The sequence below is a fragment of the Chelonia mydas genome, chromosome 1 (assembly GCF_015237465.2).
Source record: "Chelonia mydas isolate rCheMyd1 chromosome 1, rCheMyd1.pri.v2, whole genome shotgun sequence".
NCBI classification, from domain to species: domain Eukaryota; kingdom Metazoa; phylum Chordata; order Testudines; family Cheloniidae; genus Chelonia; species Chelonia mydas.
This window is the reverse complement of record NC_057849.1, coordinates 281765625-281773448: the sequence shown is the minus strand read 5'-3', so window position 1 is coordinate 281773448 and position 7824 is coordinate 281765625. Positions and strand designations below refer to the sequence as shown.

The window sequence follows — 7824 nt, the reverse complement described above, 5'->3', positions numbered from 1 at the left end:
TACTCAAGATATGACCCATGAAAAAAAAGAAAAATGCTATCTGGTTCACAAGATTGGTTGATTCCATTTTAGTGGCTCTTCCAGGCTTCCAGCAGAAGATAAAGCACTTTTAAAAAGGAGTAGATGATAATCTTAGTGTCCAACCTTCCCTCTCTCAACATAATATTTTAGAGCCCAAGACTGTACGTGAGCTAGCAGTGTGCACATAATGGTTGCTTTCATTTGTCTCATTGCAGCACCAGTATCTGCTGCAACTCATTGCTTTGTAAAGCACGTTAGGAAACATGGCTTGGAAAAGAAAACATATACAACTGAATTCAATTCTGTTCCAAAACATTGAGAATACCTAGACAATGTCTCTACCCACATTGCTTAAGAACTATGATTGAAAAAGGATTTCTAATCTGTCCATTTCCTAGTTTTTAAAACTGCTTTAGGATAGGTCTCAATTTTTGGTTGCGTACAGTGTCTTTTAGTAAGCAGATGTAACTATCCATGTTACATGTTAATAAAGTGGAATACCTTACCAATGGTCTATAAAAATTGATGTATAGGTATAGTCATATATAATATGACTTTGGGGTGACTACATTGCAAATTGAGTTATGCAAATCCCAACCAAGTACCTTCTTACATAAGGCAATAATTATCTAATTTACTAGTCAACTTTTAAATACTTTATTTCATGTAATAAATAAGATATGCCAGAGTGTTGTCTTGACTTACACCACTGTGGAGCACAACTGATAATAATTATTAATAATAATACAGTAAGAATTGGAGATCATACAACACGTGACAGATGTGTAGTCATGTTCCTTAGTGCACTGTTGGAAAGAGCTCAGATACCACAGTGCTAACCATGATAGAAGTACCTATATAGACTAGATCTTTGGGTGGGAGGCTATAGAAGGGAAAAGTGCTTTTACAAGCACTGGCCAAGGGAACTTTTCTAAGGGTTTGAGCACATTTTCAAAGTGGAAAAACTGTGATGGTTGTCAGGGGAACAGTTTAGGGTGGCTGGGAGTGTTGGAGGAGAAGGGAAAGGCCTTGGTAGCTGAGGAGAAAGTGGTGCCCAGCCTGCCCCTTCCTATTCCCAGCCAAGAGCACCTTATACTCACTTGCTTCCCTCCCCTCACAATAAAACTGGGACAAGTTACAATAAATGAATGGCAGAAAACAGCATTTATCCTGATGCTTCCTGTTTAGTCTTTTCTGTTAATACCCTTTACTGTATTTTCTATCCTTCTCCCTCTGTTCCCCTCCATCTCACACATGGCTTCCCAATTTCTCCTTCCACCAGCAGGTCTGTTTTCAGACCCCTGAAGTACAGGATTTACCATCCTGGGGGCAGCTGGAGAGAAGGAAACCCTGAGCAATGTCTTCAACCCCTGCAGGGGCTTGATCTGTAAATGCAGACAGGTGGGAGTGAGAAACTGTTTGGGCAAAAAGAAAAGGAGTACTTGTGGCATCTTAGAGACTAACCAATTTATTTGAGCATAAGCTTTCGTGAGCAAGTTCCTTGTTTTATCAGTTGCTCAGGAAACCCCCTGTCAAATGTGGTGGCTGCTAGGAAACGGAGGGAAAGGGCTTCAGAGTCTTAAGCTGTAAAACTTGAAATGCAGCCTTGTGAGTATCACTGCATGTGAGGAGTGATGATACAGAATGGCAAAGGATTCAGAACTGCTTATCCTAGAGGGTATAATAAACCTACAAGAAGTCTGCTCTTCAGCTTGGAGATAAACAAAGAGTTTTCAAATTGTTTTTCCTTCTATAAGGAAAAGCATTTTAAAAATTCTTTACCTTCCAATATTGTTTCCTCACTAAAAGCAGTTTCCATCTTCAATTTGTAGATTGTGAAAAATTTCTCCCATAAAATGTATTACAAAACCTGAAGAATAAGTCCCAAAGGGCTCCTTGTGGCTCTTAGTTTTGCATGAGTGGTACAAACTGTTCAGAAAAGTCCCTTAGAGGTGAATGTCCTGTCTGAACAATTGGTTCTTTTCTGTTCAGGAGCTTATGCAATGCTCATCCTTGTGGTATCTGAGCACCTTTTCTTCTTTTGGGAACAGACTGTATCTTTTAAATTAGTCCATATTTGTTGCAAAGAAATTTTCATGCTTCGCTGAATTATAACTTTTTTAAACAATCCAAAGTATTGATCTCTTGATAAAGTGCCTACTACTTTAATAAATAGTCTTGGATCATTAAAGTAAAACAATGGTATTACCTATGACTACCAGAAGGTGGAGAAGTGTTTGTTTACTGTCCCCTCTCCTAAGCTTGACTTTCACCTTGATCAGTACAGATAAATATACTACTTCTGGGGGAATTCTGCGTCAAAACATTAAAAATTCTGCAAATATGATTTGTCAAAATAACACTATATAATCACACCAGTTTCAGTTATCTTGAAATGTAACAATGAAAAATGCTGTCAGAGAAATGGAAGATGCTGGGGTATTCCAGAGATCCCATGCAAGTTTACGTATAAAAATAATTATTTGCAAGGCATAGATTCTCTGCATGGTACTAATAAGCATGTATGTGATGATCATCCAGTGAACCTAAAACTATAAACGAGTTAGAAGATCACACATATTCCACAGATCATCAACAGCAGAGGCGCTATCTTTCTGAGTTGCCGGGGGGGGGGGGGGGATGCTAGACCCTAGACCCTGCTCCGCCCCCAGGCCCTGCTCCCACTCCACCCCTTCCCCCAAGTCCCGCCCCCACCCTGCCTCTTCCCTCCCTCGCTCCTCCCCCTTCCTCCCCAGCGCCTCCTGCATGCCGCTGAACAGCTGATCCACGGTGGACGGGAGGTGCTAGGAGGGAGGAGGAGCAGCTAATTGGGGGGGCTGCCAGCACCCACTATTTTTTATCTGTGAGTGCTCCAGAGCACCCACGGAGTCGGTGCCTATGATCAACAGTGCAGGGGGATTCTGGAGCCTCTACAAACACATTACCTTAAATCCCTAAAAGTTACTATACAAGTAATGCTATGACAGATATAGCCACTTGGATAAGGAAGGGAAAAGATGACCTGAAAAGTTTGGAAAGAAGAAATTAAGAAATACAGGATTACTGAAAGAGTTTCACAACCATGGTGAGAAGTCCTGTTTAAAATGGAGATAAGACTTCAAACACTTTGATAAGGAGCTCAAAGAATGCATACCAAAAAAAAAAAAAAATGTTGCAAACCTTCAGAGTTGAACAATTTGCAGCCTTCAGAAATGGCACCAATGTAGTCAATACCAACTGCCAGAGCACGAGTAGAGTTCTAAAAAAAGACCAATGAAAAGAAATGGCAGTGGATGCAATGGTGCTTGCAGTGTACTAGCTGGAGAATAACCATCTCAATCAATTTTAACAGGCATATTATGGAGTAGGAAACTGATTTTAAAAAGCCATTTTCATGTATGATGAAATCAGTAACACAGACAACATTTCCATTTTCATATCTATTGTACTCCTGGGAGAACTTTGCACCACTGCAAATGCACAGAATTTATGTCCCCTGCAGATTTCTGATGGGGAAGCAAAGGGAAGTCACAAGAACGGTCATGCAACCCTCCACAACACTATATTTCAGGTGCCTAGAGCAGCCGGCAGAGAGGTAAATCACTGTGGGGCAGGTGGCAGGACTGGGGAAGACCTGGCTCCCTACCCTGTGCCAGGCTCAGCTGCTATTCCTGACTGGGCTGGGGAGGATGGGACTTTCTCTTCCCCTGCACGGCATCCAGGGCTGGGTCAGCCCCACCCTCAGATTTCTCCCTGCTGCAGGAAGCTCTGCAAAGTACCCTCCCACCCCTGCTTCCTGCAACCATCGCTCCTCAGCTGCAGGGGGAGGGATCCCTGTACAGGGAGCTGCTCTCCACCACCCAATCCCCATGCATCCCGATCCCCTCATACCCAGACCCTCCCGCCGAGCCTCCCTCCTCCCCCGCCGCCGATAAGCCCCACTCCCCCTGCAGCTGAACCACCCCAATGAGCCACCTGCACCCGGATCCCCGTCCCACTGGGCCCCACTCCCACAGCATCTGGACCCACCCTTGGGCCCCCCACACCTAGACCCCCCTGCTGAGCTCTATCCACCCTACATCAAGACCCCCCTGCTGAGCCCCAACCACCTTCACCTGGACCCTCCTGCAGAGTCCCATTACTGTTGCATACAGAACCACCCAACAAGCCCCTGTGCATCCAGATCCCCCCCACACCCAGATCCCACACTGGCCACCTGCAACCAGATTGCCCCACACAGAACCCTCAACCCACACCAGGATCACCCCACACTAAACCCCTCCCCGCTTGGATCATGCCTTGCTGAGCCTGCCTGCCTGCACCTGGTGCACCTGGCACAGACGTGGGGGCGGGGGGGGGGTTGCTCCTGGAGCAGGCCCAATCTTTGCGCTGTGTCAGGGTTGGGTGCAGTCTCACCACTGAGTTCATGTCCTGGGTGGGAGGAGCTGCACAGTGATCTCCCATCTCTGTGCAGCCAGTGGCCTGTGCTCCCAAATGCCATGCTGGAGCCTCCACATTTATTTGATAAATAAAATTTTCAGAATTTTGCAGAATTTTTAAATATTATGTGCATACTTTTTAATTTTTTTTTGGGAGGGGCACAGAATGCCTTCAGGAGTAGACATTAAAGACTCTGGTGCTTGTGCCCAGTTGTCTACATTTACTGTACAAGATGTTTATGGTTCCAGAACTTATGCTGCAAAAATGGTACTTGTGACTCCCCTTTGATCCTATCTGTCAAGATTATGTTACCGCAACATGTTGTCTCAATGGCAGTTAGTTATAAGAAGCGCAGTATTCTAATAAACCTATTTGGTGCCAGCACTCTGCAACAGAAAACCTGGTGATTCTGAAAGCCCAAGACGAGAGAAAGTATTAGGGACTATAATTATGAAGCTGATCCTGTAGTAGGCTTGTTTGGAAAATACTCAGGTTAGATTGTCTTGTCTGCTTAGGTTTTTTTTGTTTTTTGTTTTGAAAACTATGAGTATAAAAGTTGTGCATGACCCAGCTTTAGAGGTGGGGGGGGGGGATAAAGTTAAAAAAATAATAAAACAATCGTTATTGAATATTGCTTTAACGAGTAGTTTTGTACCATAACTAAATTTGTCCACTTTTAATAAAATTAGTTAAATGATTTTCTGTTCCAAGCTCAGTGTTTTCTTTATCAATACAATCCCTATATTTTTGGAGAGGTTGCAGGGTTTTAGGTATAACAGCTTCCCAGAATGGCACAGCCCCTGCTTACTTGGAGCTGGTGTACTTAGTCACAGCCTTGGTGCCCTCAGACACAGCATGTTTAGCCAACTCCCTGGGCACCAGCAGGCGCACGGCGGTCTGGATCTCCCGAGCGGTGATGTTGGAGCGCTTGTTATAATGCACCAGGCGGGACGCCTCCCTAGCAATATGCTCGAAGATATAATTGATGAAGGAATTCATGATGCCCATGGCCTTAGAAGAGATGCCGGTGTCGGGGTGAACCTGCTTCAGCACCTTGTAGACATCAATGGAGTAACTCTACTTCCAGGTCTTGCGGCGCTTCTTATCTCCTTTCTTCTGGGTCTTGGTCACTGCTTTCTTGGAGCCCTTTTTAGGCGCGGGAGAGGACTTCGCTGGCTCAGATATCCTGAAGACTACAAGGAACCCACAAAACACACTGCAGGGGCCTAAAACCTGGCCAGACCCAGAGTTGTCTCTGCCCATGTAAAGTGATCAAGTGCTCAAGAATTCAAAAATGAAGAGAAAAGCAATATTAGTTATTTCTAAAGATATTTGTTAATCATTCAACATCAAAACTCGAAGCACACCAAATTAAACAGACCATTAGTAAAAGATGCATTCTGTCTTTGGAATAAGCTGACAACAAAATGAGCCAAAAACCTGCCAGATGAGATCAGTGATATTAATAAAATGACTGGAACTTGGAAAATGGCTTTTTGATGAAGTGATTGATCATTCTACACTTCACTTTATTTATCACAGATAGTTATACAGAGTTTGGCATGTCATAGTTACCCATACAAGAATACTGCAGAACAGAGATATTTTTATAGCTCTTTCAGACAGAAAATTACTCTCAACAAGACCATTCTTCTGGTTTCATTTAACACAAGATAAGTAATCATTACTGATTCCATGAAACAGCAAGAAAGGGCAAAAGGAAATGGTAAAATACTGTTGTGTTTTGTAGCTGCACGTATCTTCCAACAGTGATGCAGGACAAAGTTCCTTTTGAGAATATACAATTCAGTAAAATAATCCACACGACTATGATATAAACAGTTTTAAATGTAGGTCCACTCAGAATGTATGACCCTCTCACAGACATTATATTACTTCTCTCTCTCCTGTAACTAATACCTCTTCTCCGCAGCACTTGTGCAAGGGGAGGAGCACATGAAACTGGAGTTTTACCCCTTTCACACTGGGAGACAATCTATGTCCCTATCCCTGTTTATAAATATTGTTGCTCCTTGGCCCGAATGATTTAGCCAATAATCAGGGCCTTACTAGGTTGTTCCTGTTAGGAAGAGACATTGATAATATGAGTCAGGTATGTCTTTGGTATAATCATGTTTATTTACAAAGTCTGTTCCTCTAAACACAGAAGGAACAAACAACAGCAGGCAATTTTGTTGCTGACAATTTCCAAGCCTGCCTTTCAAGACAGTCCTGTGCCCCAAGAAGCTCAGTCACTGCTCCCTCTCAGGGCCACAGGTATGTCTACTTCTCTGGCTTTCTGCTTGCTTTCCCTGACTTTTTTCCTGGCTTTCTGGTTGCTTTGGGTGGGATCCACAAAGGGACTTAGGTGTTGCAACCAGAGGAACCACTTGGGGTCTCACACCAGGGGTATGTGTGTGAAGTTAAAATAATTTATTGAATGTTTCATGAAATTTTACCCAACAGCATCGGCTATGCAAGCTAACTAAAACAGCAATTCTGAAGTTTATGAAGAAGCGACAAAACAAGCAAGTAATAATTGCCTGGGACTGAGCCAGCCCTTCCCCACCCGGTATTATTAGGAGATGGTGGGGACCAGTAGTGTGCTGGGTCATCTTGCTGGTTGTAACCAAGGCTTGTGGAAGCCAAAGTGGGGCTGTGAAGCTGTAGACAGGCTGCTGGGGTAAGAGCTGCTGAACCAGGCCAGTCTAAGCACAGACACACAGGGTCTGACCTGCATGCTTCCTGCTGACTGTGAGCATCACAGGATGGGACCTATAGTAGCGAGGCATCCAGGGTTGCAGGGTATGTGGTGACACAACCCTTCATTCATCCAGATTGCATCCCCAAACCCTTCCCAGAGTGTCACAGTAGGCCTAGAGTGTCCCGTCCCTCCACATTCAGCTGCACATCTCTAGGTATTACAATAAATGCATCTGAGAGCTTCAAGCTGGCTACACATTTAGGACCCAATCTTGTAATGTGCTTGCACAGAGCCATGCCACCCAGGGGGCTCTCGGTGGGCACAGGGGATCTGTCCACAAAAAGCTCATTGCAACACCAGGAGGCCTTATTAGAAGAAAAAGGCCCTCTACAGAAAACATCTTTACATCAATAAAAGCCACAAATAAAATTATTTGACAACACATTGCAACCTATCCTAATATACCGGAGCAATGTCTGTGGCCTAATTTTAACAGCTAACTGCCCCATGTCTGGAACAAAACATCAGTAGAAACAGATATACATGTAAGTTTTATGTATGCTTCAGACTTGCCTAACAATGGCATTATGACAAAATTGCGGACATGGGTGAACACACCCTTAGGGGAGGGTAGCCCCCAGACCCTCCCGCTCTGCATG

The 7824-nt window shown here is 44.0% G+C and overlaps 1 pseudogene; it reads right to left on the bottom strand.

The window, feature by feature from the left end:
- Positions 1 to 4760: 4760 nt before the first annotated feature.
- Positions 4761 to 6930, bottom strand: LOC102930256 (annotated as a pseudogene).
- Between the last annotated feature and the right edge of the window lie 894 nt (positions 6931 to 7824).